A 15,416-nucleotide genomic window follows, 5' to 3' on the forward strand; every position below is an offset into this window, starting at 1 on the left:
CCGTCGACCTGGTACTGCCCAGGGACAGGGACGGGGCGGAGTGGGTGCTGCAAGACTTACCAGAACCAAGCGTGCTAAAGACGAAGTTCAGGTGCCGTGGGAGCCGGAGGAGCACGTAGACGGCGCGGACGACGGACCGATACGAGGTAAGGAAAAGGCGAGGTGGGCGACAAAGAGGTCGCCAGTGAGGGTGGGGGAAGGCTAAATAGCCTCCCCCTCACACCTGGGCCCGGAAGTGACGCGCATTGCGCGTCACTTCCGGCCCTGACACGAAGGGGGGCACCAGTACGAGTCCCTGCCCCCCGCCCCCCCCGAAGGAGGGAGTGGGGAGGGGTGACCGGGGCCCCGGGGCCACTAATGCGCCGACCGCCGAGTGGCCCCCTGCGGGGGCCGCGGTCAGCGGCATTTACGGTGCCCCAGCCTTAGTGATAGAGTTACTGGTCTGTACATGTGAGTGACTTTCTCCATCCCTACCAGCAACACAGTAGCGTGAGACGTGTGCAGCCAGCTGGCTTTTCCCCATTTTAAACAGCACCATTGTTATCTTAACCGTCTGTAAAAAATGTTGTAATTTGGTTTAAAAGGCTGGCTAGTGTTTTTTTAATGCTGCATACCCTACTAGAAACACTGAAAGAAAAAATAAACCGGGGCTTATGTACAAGGGGCTAACGCCGCCTTAGCGCACTTTTCTGACGGTTTTGCGGCGATATATAGAGGAAGTGGTGTGGCACCGCGGCCAGGGCGACTGATTCCGGAATCTAGGGATCACGGTTCGATCCCCGGCGCCAGATTAGCCCAGCACCATGTGACTCTGGGCAATAGCTTGCTTAATCTTCCCAACGGCCCCTAGAGACCCTTACGGGTGATTGCTCGCGCTTTAAAAATGTGGATTATATTTTTATCGCAATATGTGCAAGATGTCGCTAACCTCTGTTAGCGGCAGATTTCTGGCAAAAACGTCCATTCTAAATATCGTCACTTCTGTTAGCGATAATGACATGCAAGGTAGGCGTTCCCATGCAAAAATGGTCCCTAACCTCACTTCGCGATATTTACAAGGGGATTCCTGAACTTTTGAGGACCAAAAAAACTGCCTTTAACTTCAGTTAAAGGCAGTTTATAAGACCATAAAATTGTTGGTCTTAAAAATGGAGATAATACTTGTGGCCTCTTTCCAGCAGGTTTTGGTGCTGGACAACGCTGCAAGCAATGTTGCAGCACTGCCCTGCGACAAAACTACAGGGCAGGAATGCGCACCATCAATAAGATAGTGCGCATTCCAGGGCCTCAGTCATGAAACGTGTTGCAGCGCTGCGACAACACAGCGTTACAACACTTTTCACTACGCCCGCCCCTCTTTTCACCACACCACAGATGCGCAGTATTCACTGGACAGCGCTCCATGATGCAAGTAATGACAGAAGAGTCTGGAATCCTGAAGTATCTGTCTGTGCTAAAGTCACACATTACTGCAGTTGTGTCACAAGCATGACCCAACTCCAGCAATGCATGGGGCCAGCCTATACCTGTGGCACTGTGTCACCTTTACGCTTGCCATTAGGCAGGCGTAAGGTACTGACGCCATGCCGTCCTACAATTGTCGCAGTGAAATCTGAGGAATTTCCCTGTGCTACTCCTATGAGGCCTATGAACACATACTCTGGGTACATCATACCTGATGCAGTTATGATGTGGCACAGGGCTTCACAAGGTCATGCATATGCCTACATGCGTCACTTTGCAAATACGGCGCAACGTGGTGCTAGTTCTGTCTGGTCCATTCTTGAGGGGTGCCAGGGTGTCAGCGCAGTTGAAGACCCTTTGGTGGCGGTTGCAGGCTGTGGTGTCATTGTCTGTAAGCGTTGGCGGAGTGGTGGTGCTGATGGAGTTGACGAGAACTTCTTCGGTGGCCTTGATCCAGCTGCGAGGGGGCAATGATGCCAGTGGTGTACTGTGTGCATGGTGAAGACGTGATGTGTACAATGATGGTTGGTCCAGCAAAGTCAGGTGGTGTGGCTGTAGTTGAAGTTCCCGCTGGCGGAGGGAAAGTGCTCGACCGTGAGTCCTGCTATGTGGCTTGCTGCGGTGACTAGCTGGTTGAGTCTGATGTTGGAGAGCTTCCCCAGGAGGGGCTGGTATTCTGGTCAATGAGGTTGTCCAGGTGGAACTTGAGCTCGCCAAGTAGGATGTCGTCGGTGGATGGGAGAGCCTGGTGTACAATGAGGTCTACAATGGTATCGGAGAATGGGTGTCCATGGCCCGGGGGGCCTGCAGATGAGGGTACCGCAGAGGATGGGGTTGGGGTTGGTCTGGATCTGGAAGTTGAGGTGTTCCATGGTCACTGTTGGGTCATTGGAGTGTGTGGTCAGTCGGACTGTGCTTGTGTAGGTGATGGCAATGCCTCCCCCTGGACGGTCGGGGTGGTCCTTGCGGGTGATTTAGTAGCCGTCAGTGATGCAATGGCGATGTTGGTCCTGGCAGGCAATGCGGGGTCCTGGGTTGATGGTGAAGAGGGTGCTGGCGCCGTAGTGGTGGAGTGTCCGAGAGGAAGGGTCCTTGGTCATGAGTGCTGTCCAGAGTCAGACAGATGCAGACGGGTTTACCTTTGGCACGGGAGACGTCCATCACAATGCAGTTACCAGGCAACTCCAACAACGCCGGTGCCTTTACATCACATTCCATTACAATGCATTATGAGTTCAGTAATGGGGTATTGTACGTTTTAGGGTGGGTATGGGTTTCAGGTGTCGGAGATGTAAATTGGGGTGTTTTATGAGGTAAAATATGAATATTGGGGTTTGCATTTGGGTCAAATATGAAAATTGGGGTGTGCATTTGGGTCAAATATGATTTTTGGGATGTGTTTCGGGGCCTCAAAGATGGATTTTAGGGTTCAGGACTTGCTTTGGGGTGCACACACTGAAGTGGGAATAGTAATGTTTATGTCTATGCAATCCAACACCTTCCTTACTGTTGCAATATGCCTAGTATTACTATGCATTGTAATGGAATACGATGTAATGGTATGCATCGTAACTCCATATCTAACTTTGGCACACCAGTGGTAAGCCTGCTGTGCATGGCCGCACAGCGACCGCCATTGAGAAGTGCTGCGGGGGGGACTGGACAACTGCGAGGTGTGAAACGGCGGAAAGAACACTGGATGGGGTGTGGACGCGGTGGGGTGTGTGTGAGCTGGTATTGTAAATATTTAAATGAGTGAAATCCTAGCTCGAGGCCGGGTCCTGTCTCTTTGTTGCTCCTGCTCTCCCGAGTCTGCTTCAAAGAACAGGACGTAGGCAGCCAGGCTCCCTCCCCTAAGCCAATCACAATGCTGCAATACAGCATTGGGGTTTGTCATTGGTGCCGCGACAAGGCGATCAGCCAGGGGCGGGAGGGGTAGGCATGTTCTCCATGAAGGCATTAATGCAGCCTGCATTGCGAACAGGATAGTGTGAATGACTGCTTTGGGTGGCCAGAGCGGGCAGACCAAACAGGCACTCCTCCCCTGCCCTACTCCATGAGTGGAGTAGCCCTACCCACCCTCCCGCCCGCAAAGGAAACATGGCACGATTACATCAGGAAATTATCATCATGTGATGATTGTTCCTCTTTTTGCACTGCTTGAAAGCAGTGGGGTGACTCTCTTCCGTCATAGTGGATGAGTCGCCACTGGGGGTGCGTCATCTACAAGTGCTAGGCCTGTGTGACTCAACCCCCTGGCCTCCTCCGCTACATGTCCCACCTTCTTCTTACCTGGACATTGACACTGTCGCACAATCCGCTGCACTCTCTCCAAATCTGTGACTCAGCCAGCAAGAGCCCCAGCCAGGTGGGATTTCACACAAGCATGGGTGCAGCAGTCGCCGCCAATTCCGCCGGTGAACCTCCCGATGCAGTTGATGCAGCAGGGCCCCCTTAGGCGTGAAGTTGCAGTGCTCCCACCACACATGTTCAGTGCAGCCCAGGGGCCTCACCCTCTACAGCGTCCGGCCAGCACAACATCATCTGGCCAGTGATGCAGAGAGGCACTGCCCACCGTTGGTAGTCTCCTACATGCACCCCGGTGTAGTGGTGGATTGTAGTATGCGATGCAGACCTCCCTACATTGGTGCGCAAGAGTGCCTCTACCATTCACAGCTCCAAGGGACGCAAAGCAGTCTTCTCACACAGGTCAGCTATGTGTCTCCATACGACTGGCCAGACTTCACCACCAGGTATAGGCGATCGCCGTGCCTCAATTTCTACCGCCACGGCTCATCAACTCCACGGCTCCTCCACATCCCACTCCAGGAGCAGGTCCAGCAAGGCATTCAGGATCCAGACGCAGGTCCAGCAAAGCATCCAGGCCCCAGGCGCAGGTCCAGCAAGGCATCACAGGCTCCAGGCGCAGGTCCGGCGAGGCATCCAGGCGCGGGTCCTGCAAGGCATCCAGGCTCTCATCCTGGTCATCCTGGATGCTGGGTGGCTTGAGGGGGTTGTTGATGTGTGCTGCACTTGGCCCTGGCTGCTCCATTCTGCATTTCATTTTTTGTTTTGCCTATTTTCTTTTAGAGGTCAACTGAAAGGCTATTTTTTCCAATAGAGGCAAAAAAACTCACGTTGGGCTGACTAACATGCGTTTTTTTTCCGTTACTGGGCCTTTCGTGGGTTTTCGCCCGCTAACGCCGGAATTCCTATCATCATCAAGCTAATGTTAGCAGCAGTTTTCACCGCTGATACCTGAAGCTATCGCCATATAGCGACATCTTGTCTTACGTCGCTAACAAGGCAATAGTTTTCAGCGGTACACAGTTTAAGAAGAGTGCTGCTAACTATCGTTAGTTTTCACTAGTCCTTGTACGTATGGCCCACAGTTTCTAATCAGCATCTTCTGACAAAACTTGCATCATGTGCTTCTTAAAATAAAGCAGTCTAGCCGCTTTCAGTCACTAATTTACATTTGAACAATGTCCTTCAAAATAACACACGATTATGAGAATAATATTTATTTTACTCAATGCTTGGTATCCTGCATTTGTGAGCTACACAGAACTGCAGATTCTGCGTGTCACATTCATCCAATATACTCCTTTTATAGACCTTGAAAGGATTTTTCATTTCAACTGTTGGTAAAACTCCGATGTTTGCATTCAAATCTTAGCACACTCACCAGAAATGGCACCGTAAAGCAGGCACCCAGACACATCGATGTGAATTTTTCTGCCAACAGTGTTCCATTTTTACTAAAACAGTGTTGTTTTTAGGTTGATTTTTGGAGACATCCTGAAGATACTTTAGCATATACTTCATATACATCAGCAAATACTGCTTTGTGGTCCTACCGCTTTTCACTTATTTGCTGCAGTGTTCTTTAACTCACTCCATGCTGAGGAAGGGAACGGTTCCTTCCTCAGCCAAAGTGGTAGTGTCCTGAGGACAGAACTGTTCCCTTCTCTGCACACAACCCGGAAATACCTCTGCTGTTTATAGCAAAGGGGTTTCCTTTTTTATTTTTTAGCCTCAGCAGCTGGGGAAGAGCTTCATCAGCTTCTTAAGGCATTTTTTTTTCAATGTATGATGATCGCGCGCATGGCACACTGACTTTATTACATTCAAAGTGAAACTGAAATGAGCCGAGCTGTCCATTTCACTTTTACTCATTCGGTGCTGGTGGGAACATCTCTGCCCGAACACCGAAACACAAAGGAGAGGTATCATTGGGAAGGGGAGTTACTCCCCTTTCCAATGGTACTCTTCCCTAGTGGATCCATGTTTGGTGATAGCTGCAGGAGGGCGATCCCCAAGCAGGGATCCACCACTAGACACCAGGGAGGGGAGAAGGCCTCTTGGGCAAAGGCATTTGCTCCTCAAAATTTTTATTGGTATATTCAGTCTTTCTGCTCCCCCTTGGGGTCGCATAAGGGCAACAGCTCCCGATCTGCTCTCCAAGGGGAAACAAAGCACTCTAGGCACCAGGGATTATTATTTTGTTAATATTTATGGGCTGCCCTAAATGGGCATGCCAACGCCCCCCAAAAAAGATAGGGGTTATTACCACCAATCTGGCCCCTGAAGTGGCAGGTTGCTCAGAAGACACAGGGGATTTTTTCTTTTTATAAAAGAGGGGTGGGGGCTGCCCGCAATGGGCAAGACCGTGTCCCCATTCAAAATAAATTGCAACAAAAGTCTTTCTGATCCCCCCCATGGGTTGCAGATAGGGGCACTAGCCACCAATTATCCCCCGCCGGTGGCGCACAAATCCCACTAGGAGCCAGGGATCTTTTTTTTTAATGGGGGAGGGTGCTGCTCAAAATGGGCATGCCAATGCCACCCTCACACAACTCAAACACAAGTGGGACAGTCTTTCTGCCCCCCATTGGGGGGGCGGATGAGTATTATTACCCCTCATCTGCCCCAGGGGGAGCAGAAAACCAACTAGATAACAGGGATTTTTATTTTATAAGAGTGGGTTAGGGACTTCCCACCAAGCCCCCACATCACATAAAGGGGTATTAAAGTATTTCTGCCTCCCTTAGGCGGCAGGTGAGGCAAAAGACCCTTATCTGCCCTCCCAGGGGGTGGGGGGCAGAAAGCCCATGCCCCCATCAAAAATGCATTTCAGCAAATGTCTTTCTTGCCTCCGTGGGGGCAGATGGGGCACTGGCCCCCAATGTACCCCCACCCTGGGAGGCAGAAAGCCCACTCTGCATCAAGGATTTTTTTTATATCTAGGGGAGGGGGCTTCCCAAAATGGGCATGCCAATGCCCTTACACCCCCAAACACAAATTGAACATTCATTCTGCCCCCCTTTGTGGGGCAATTGGGTGATATTACCCCTGATTTGCCCTGTGGGGGGAGCATAAAGCCTACTAGACAACAGGGATTTTATTTTTCAATAAAAGAGGGTTGGGGCTGCCCACAATAGGCATGGCATGGTGTGTTAGCAGCCCTATGATGAAGCATGACACAGCTTGCTGTGTGTGAGGGCAGTTTTTAACGCAAGGTGCGCCTCCTTTTCACTCATTTTTCATCATTATATATTTTTCTCCCTCTTCTTTTTGTGATTAATGGCAATGCCCCCAACCACATAAATGTGGACTGAAGTATTTCTCACTTCCCTAGGGGGCAGGTGAGGCAAAAGCCCCCGATTGGACTTCCCACTCGGGGGCATATGGGGGCAATAGTCCTCGATCTGCCACCGGGGGGGGCCGAAAGCCCACTAGGCATCAGGGACTATTTTATTTTCTTAGTGTAGGGGTGGGGTCTGCCCAGAATGCCCCCAGCCACCCACCAAAAAAATGGGCACAGTATTTCTGCACCCCTTTGGGGGGCAAATCAGGGCAATATCCCCTGATCTTCCCAGCTGGGATCAGAAAGTCCACTGGGCTTCAGAGACTATTTTTTGCTTTGTGCAGGGATGGGGGCAGATTTGAAGGAGCATGCCGATGCTTTGAGCTCCCCTCACCAAAAGATGGGCACAGTCTTTCTCCCACCCCTTGGGCAGATTTGTGCAACAGCCCCAATCTGCTCTCTGGGGGGTGCAGAAAGCCTACTAGTCACCAGGGACTATTTTCACTTTGTGTAAAGGTGGGGGCTGCCTATAATGGGCATGCTAATACTGCCAATCCCCCAAAATAAAATGGGCACAGTTTCTCTGCCCACCACCCTGTGGGGATATGAAGCTTATTACGCCCAATCTAACCCCCTGGGTAGGAACAGAAAGCCGACTAGGTACCAGGTATATGTTTATGGGCATGTCAGGGAGCGGCACCATAGTCAAGGGTCACTTCCTTTTTTTTTTAGGCACACACCTTTGCCATTTTTTCCCCATTATGGGACACATCAACAATATTTTTAGGCTCATTTGTCTCTAAAGGGGAGGAAAACCATTAGATACCAGGTAAAGTTTCTGTGTGAACTGGAGTTCGGCTTATGGTGTGCATGTGCTAGTGTTTGGCTGACAGTGTGTGTACTCGCATTTTGCTGGCAGTGTGTGTGGACTTGCGTGTGGCTGGCTGTGTGTGTGGGCTAGCACTTGGTGGCAGTGTGTGTAGACTGGTGTTTGCCTGGCAGTGTGTGTGGACTGACGCATGCGCAGCATGGTGTATGGACTGGTGCTCGGCTGGCAGTATGCATGGATGGCGATTGGCTGGCAGTGTGCGTTGGTTGGTGCTTGTCTGGCGGTGTGCAAGTATGGTACTTGGCTGGCGGTGTTTGTGGCTATCCCTTGTCTGGTAGTGTGCATATACTGGCACTTGGCTGGTGGTGTGTGTGTTCTGTTGCTTGTCTGGTGGTGTGGCCTGCGTGGATCCCCCGGCATTTTTTTACCCAGAATCTTCTGCAAACCTCAAATGTATCCAAAAAGTCACATTTTCCTCACATCTGTGTGGAAAAGTTGAAGGATCACTGTACCGGCACAAATTACCTACCACCCAAAGTCCTCCTCATGTCCTGATAAAAATAATACTTCAAAAATAATACTTCACTTGTGTGGGTGCCCAAAGCAGAGTCAGCCTAAAACCATATTTAAAAAACTGCCCTCTTGGACCTGCGTTGTTCCCCCTCTCAATCTGTACATGTTTTTGACCCTTGAGTGTCGCAGGCACTTGGCCCACCCACACAAGTGAATGCTGGGTAGTAGGACATTTGTGACAGCACGAAGATCCCACACAGAAATGGGAGGAAACTGTGATTTTTTTAGCTAAATTTGAGGTTTTCAGGGGATTCTGGGTAAGAAAATGCAAGCCACAAAACCCTAGATGTCCATCAAGAATGGGAACAAACATCCAGGTGACACATCTATCACAAAACAACCTGATTTTGCAAAGGGGCTCCTGCGTTTTTGTCCCGGGCTTGGAGCTATCTAGGGAAACATGCAAAACTCAGACATTTATGAAAAGTCCTGGAAGGTGTGGCTTGTGTGGATTCCCCAACGTTTTCTTACCAGAATGCCCTGCAAACTTAGCTAAATAATCACATTTTCCTCACATTTCTGTGTGGGAAATATGTAAGATCAATGGGCTGGGCCAAATTTCCTACCTTCCTGTGTTCTTTCATGTCTCCAAATAAAATTGCTACCTCACTTTTTTGGGTGGACTAAGTGCCCACAACAGGGATAGGCCCAACACATATTGTGGAGGCATCAAAATTATCGATCACATAAAGACCTGGTTTTGCAAGGAGGTCTGCTGCGTTTTTTGTCTCAGGCTTGGCTGCCAGCTAGAAAAACCTACCAAACCTAGACAGTTCTGAAAACTAGACAGCTGGGGAACTTCAGTGAGGTGTGGCTTGCATGGATCCCCCAAAGTATCCTTATCCAAAATCCCCTGTAAACCTCAAATGTGGCCAAAAACTTCACATTTTCCTCTCATTTCTGTGTTGGAAAGCCGAGGGATCACTGCTTTGGCATACATTTTCTACCACCCAGTATTCCCCCAAGTCTCCCAATAAAAATGCTACCTCACTTGTGTGAATGAGCCAAATGCCGGTGACAGGAAATGAACCAAAACATATTGTGGAGGCATTAAAATCATCAATATCAAAATGACCTGGTTTTGCAACGGTTTACCTGCATTTTTGGTCCTGGACTTGGTGGCCATCTAGGGAAACCTACCAAACCTACACAGTTCTGAAAAGAAAGTAGACATGGAAGAGAGTCAAGGGAGGTGTTGCTTATGTGAATCCCATAACATTTCTTTTCCCCCCGAATCCCCTGCAAACCTCAAATTTAGCTAAAACAAAATCACATTTCTGCGTGGGATCACTGCGCCGGAAAAATATTCAAACCACATAGCGTTCCACTTAGTCTCCAGAGTAAAATGATACCTCACTTGTGTGGGTGAACCTAGTGCCTGCGACAGGGAAGGGCCAAAAATGTGTAGAGATCGACGGGGAAACCAAAGCGGGTCCAAGAGGGCTGTTCTTTCTTATATGCTTTTGGACTGACTCTACTTTGGGCACCCACACAAGTGAGGTATCATTTTACTCAAGAGACCAAGGGGAATGCTGGATGGTAGGAAATGTGTGCAGGTGCAGTGATCCTACAGCTAAATATAAGATTTGCAAGGGATTCTAGGTAAGAAAATGTTGGGGGATCCATGCATAACACACCTCCCTGGACTCTCTTGGGTGTCTAGTTTTCAGAAATGTCTGGGTTTGGTAGGTTTCTCTATATGGCCACTGAGCTTGGACCCAAAAAATGCTGGTGACGCTTTTACAAAACCAGGTCATTCTGCGAACAATCATTTTGATGCCTCCATAATATGGTGTGGCGGGTACTTGGCATACCCACACAAGTGAGTTAGCATTTTTATGCTGGCATGGTGGAAGTTTGTGGCTCCTAGCAGATTCCATAACTTTCTATCACAGAAATATGAGGAAAATGTTTTTTGTTTTTACAAAGTTTGAGGTTTGCAAGAGATTCTGGGTAACAGAACCTGGTGAGAGCCACACAAGTCACCCGATTTTGGATTTCCCTGTGTGTCTAGCTTTAAAAAATGTACAGGTTTGCTAGGTTTTCATAGGTGCTCATTGAGATACGGCCCAAAATCCACAGCTAGGCACATTGCAAAAAAAGTGTCAGTTATCAGCTGAAAAATGCAATGTGTCCACGTTGCATTTTGGGCCGTTTACTGTCACAGGCACTAGGCCTATTTATTGGAGAACTCTAATGGAATGTTGGGTGGAAGGAAATGTGTGCCTCCCTTCAGATTCCAGAGCTTTCCATCACAGAAATGTGAGGAAAATGTGTTTTTATTTTTTCAAATTTGAGGTTTGCAAAGGATCCTGGGTAACAGACCCTGGAGAGAGTCACACAAGTCACCCCATTCTGAATTTCCCTGGGTGTGTAGTCCTGTCACGGGCATTAGGCCTACCCACACAAGAGAGTTACCATTTTTATCAAGAGACTTGGGGGAATGCTGGGTGGGTGGAAGTTTGTGGCTCCCTGCAGAGTCTAGAACATTCCATCACAGAAATGTTAGGAAAATGTGTTTTTTTAGACAAACATTGAGGTTTGCAAAGGATTCTGGGCAACAGAACCTAGTGATAGTCACACAAGTCACCCCGTGCTGGATTCCCCATGATATTTAGTTAGGAAAAATTTACACCTCTGGTCCTTGGTGAACCTACAAGCCAGATATATCTCCGCAACCAGAAGGGTCCAGCACACCTATTTGAATATTACTTTGAAAAATTTGCCATAGTAAGAAGAAGTTACAGGTGAAAACTCAATCTCAAATATGTTTTTATTTTAACTGTTACCTTATTTTGAAAAACCTTGAAGGATCTACACAAATGATCTCTTGTTGAATTTAGAATTGTGTCTACTTTTCAGAAATGTTTAGCTTTGTGGGATCCATATTTGTTTTTAAAACTATTTCTACCGTTAACTGTAAGGAGGTTGAAAGCACAAAAATAGGCTATGTCCCAGTAAAATGCAAAACCTTTGTAGAAAAAGTGGTTTTCTGACAAACATCTTCCTGCTCCTGAAAGTTGGGAAGATGATTTTAGCACCACAAACCGTTCAATGATGCCAGTTGCAGGAAAAAAATGATTCTTCTGCAGCACATTTTTCGCAAAAAGAACAGCATTTTGCTGTATTTTGACTATTTCTAGGTTACCTTCAGGGGAATCCACAAACCCTGGGTACCTTTGAAATCCACAGTATGGTGGAAAAAAAGGGCACTAAGTTGGTGTGGATACTTTATTTGGACAAAAAGTAATGAGGGCCTAAGTACAAACCTCACCAAATAGTCAAAAAAAGACTTAGCACAGGTTGGGAGGCCTATCAGCGAAGGGGTTAAAAATCCTTGCTTGCCAGTAGTCAATCTTTCCTATGTGTCCCTCCTTATTAATCCACAGAGCAATGTCCAAATACTTGTACCCTTGCACTTGTCTCATTGTAGCATCTGTTAGGCACTGCTTTCCCTTTTTCTAGCAGCATTTGACCAGATCGATGTTTCCCTGCTTGTGTTACTGTGTGCCCGTGCTCCAACTTCTGTTTATGTAAACAGGGCTTTAGTTCATGTTATCTCCTCACATTTGCTAGGCATACCGCACGTGAGGTAATTATCTTTCTGTGACTTTAAAGTGAGAGGATTTCTCTATCTCCCGCTTTGCTGCTTGCCTTTGTTTGTTAACTTATAGTATTGTCATCCACCCGAATGATGAGAGTCTGCGGCTTTGGTGTTTTCCGCATAGATATGGATTTGCCACATAATCCATTATCCGCTTCGTAATTGGCGAATTTTAACAAAATAAAATGATTTCTTTTAGCTCCAGCTAGGATCAAACTTTAATAAAATATGACAACATGTGTTGTCACGCAGTGGAAGGATCTTAGCAAAGATGGACTAGTCACCTTTTAGTTGCTTATTGCTGTATTTGGGTGCTAAGCTGGCACAAATGGGGGTAAAAACCTGTAATGTGTGAAAATAACAAAATGTATCATTCTATCACAAGATGTGTATTATCCCACATAATTTAACTTTTTTCTTGCCACATAATTTGACCCTCCATTGTTACATAAATCCTAAGACCCTGTGCATGATGTAAAGCAGAAAATATTTTTCTGTCCAATCTATGTGATGCCATGGCACATCTGTTGTTCTCTAACCTCTGGTATCATGTCGTAAGCCAGTTCCAATGTAAACCTTTTCTCAAAAATGTATTCAAATGTTTTGTGCAATTTTTCTGATTTCAGTTTCACTCCAGAGTAAAGAGATGATAGATGTCTTCGATACAAAATTCAACTTGTCAAAGTAGCAATGAGTGTGTTCAGGCATTAGAATGCTGATCAAATGTTTCTTTCCACTGAAATGTATTGAACTGAACATTTAGTCACATCAGGAAAATAGCTGTTATGGAAAACAAAAATGTGTAAAATCAGTGACCTTTAACAGAGGGTCTCTATAGAGTTATAGGTATGTACATATTTTTCATTGGAAATAAATTATTTTGAGCTGTGCTATTATTCCAGAAGTAGATGAGGAACGCCTCCGCAAGGTGAGGTAAGCAAGCAGTACAAGGCCTCAAAAATACATTCTTCTCATGTCAGCAGCTCTGGTCACATCCTCTCCCTTTCCTTGAGATATATTACTTCACCATCTAATATGTTTATAAGTGCCCCTGTTGCTACTTCTTCAGACTGTTCAATACTCTAATGATGCAGTTCACACAGAATGTTATAGTGATGTTGACTTGCATCAAGGTACTTATCTTTCTGTCTGTGACCTTGAAAAAGCCTTAGAATGTGCCCATAAATGTGTTCTGTTCCTGAGGCAAGCATGTATTTCCGAATCAGACTGCATGAACCAGTGTGTGGTAATTGTATAGCTCTTCAAACCTTGGCGGCACATCACCCAGGATAATGTGCTGCATGCCTAATACTTATAAGATCGAAAAGGTAAGACCTATTGGCTATGACAATGCTTGTTGTTTCTAGCGAGAGTTTGTTGCTGTACTCCAAATACATATAATGTAGCCAGCTCCTGTTTGTATTGTGACAAGACACTATTGGGTGCTCCTTAGCCCTGAGACAAATTATAGAAGAAATGTCAAACTTTGTCAAGTCTCATTGTAATTTACAAGTGCAAAGATCACCACACTTTCTTTTAACCATCTGCTTGCAAATTAAAACAACGAAAAGGAATGGTAGCTCAAGCAGTGTGCAAAAGCACATTTAGTGAATGACGTGTGTCAAGTATATAAACAACCGTGATACAACAGTGTTCACAAACAAGTTAAAAGCATCAGTGTCTCATGCGATCTAGTTATTTCTCTGTTCGACGGAAGGCAAAAACTTTTTTTCTTATTAGAAATTGATATTGGAGTTGACAAAAATAGCAGCTCATTCTGATGAAATAGGCACTACAAACTGAAAATGAGTGAATTCAATGCCTCTCCATTAAGTTAGAAGAGCGGGAGCAAACTAAGGAAATTAGCAAGAGCGCAGGAGGAGGAAGGAAGGGGCAACATGCAATGGAGAAGGGGGGGGAGGATGGAGAAAAAACAATCACCTCAAGTCGAGCATGACTATCCAAAGGACACATAAATAAATGTACCAATTCAGTACATGGTCAATGCTCTCTACCAAAGGTACAAGAGCCACCCGCTTCAAACGAAGTACAGGGGCTTTTTATCTCTTTACACAAATGTGGAGAGAAAATCAAAGCAGTCCTCCTCATCAGGAACAGACAAACTCGTGAGGAAAGAAGGCTTAGGCGGAAAAGCCAGGAACAAAGAGCCCTGGGCCTGGCTCACCAACCTCACAGCTGCCAGCTGAGGCCAGCCACACAGTCAGCAGCAGTCCCAGCTGTTACTCACAGGAGACTGGTGACAGTAAAAAAGATAAGAGCAAGATTTACAAGCCTGTTTAAAGAAACACAGCAGCACCCAGCAAGTAAAAACAGGACCGAATGATCATATCAATTGCTTTTCAAGTTAGAAAAGAGGAGCTCCTGAACAGAAGTTAAAATAGTGATCAGTGTATTTATATCAATCTAGGTCCCTGCTCTCGGGGAGTGCAAAACACAGCAAGAGGTATGACAAATGCATGCCATTGACAAATGAGGAGAAATAATAGGGGAGAGATGATGGAGCCAGCAAATTGGAAGCCTATGGGTGGGCTTAAGCCCACAAAGTAGATACAGCATGTCTCGAAGAGACAGCACAAGCGCTGTCTAGCTTAGACCTAAAAATAGTTTTACTCTGGATGAGTGATGGGTGAATTAATGTTTTACATCACAATTACCACCCCTGGTCATATTGTGCACATCCATGTCAGACAGGAAATGCACAATAAGAAACTTCAGCCACTCCTTCAACTCCATGCTATGGAAACTGAATTATTTTATTTGAATTCTCTGTGTGTTTTGAGGAGATTCAAAAGTTACACTATATAACACAACTTGCGGGCATAGACACTTGAGTGTACTGAGCACAGTAATCATTGAGACACTGATTAGCTGCTGGGGGACTCAAAGTCCCTCTCTTAGTTTATTTGAAACTCGCGTGCTCAATGGGAGGTACATGCCATTTGCAGTCTTTCTTTTCTCTTTAGTGCATGCCCTGCTGATGTGTAGAGGAAATAAACTACTATCCTCTATTTCCCTGAACCAAAAGCAGGCTAGTTAATAGATCAGGTAGTTTCTATCCTTTTCTCCCACCTTGGTCCTGCGTAAGCCTAAAGGGCTATGGGAGAAACAAGAATGAAAACTGCAGAATGTAAACCCGCTGACTCGCATTTCTTTTCTGATTTTGGCACAGCCTGACTATTGTACAGGGGTTGGAGGCCAAAGCCAGGGTTCCCAAAGGGCAAGCCAGGGGTCACAGCTGCAACCCTAAATTGACAGCCATGAGGAAGGGAAGTCAGGCTCTGCAGTAGATTTCAAATGGTGTTCTTTGATTCAGAGAAGTTACTGGAAAGGGACCT

Source organism: Triturus cristatus, chromosome 2_2 (assembly GCF_964204655.1).
Source record: "Triturus cristatus chromosome 2_2, aTriCri1.1, whole genome shotgun sequence".
In the NCBI taxonomy this organism is placed as follows: domain Eukaryota; kingdom Metazoa; phylum Chordata; class Amphibia; order Caudata; family Salamandridae; genus Triturus; species Triturus cristatus.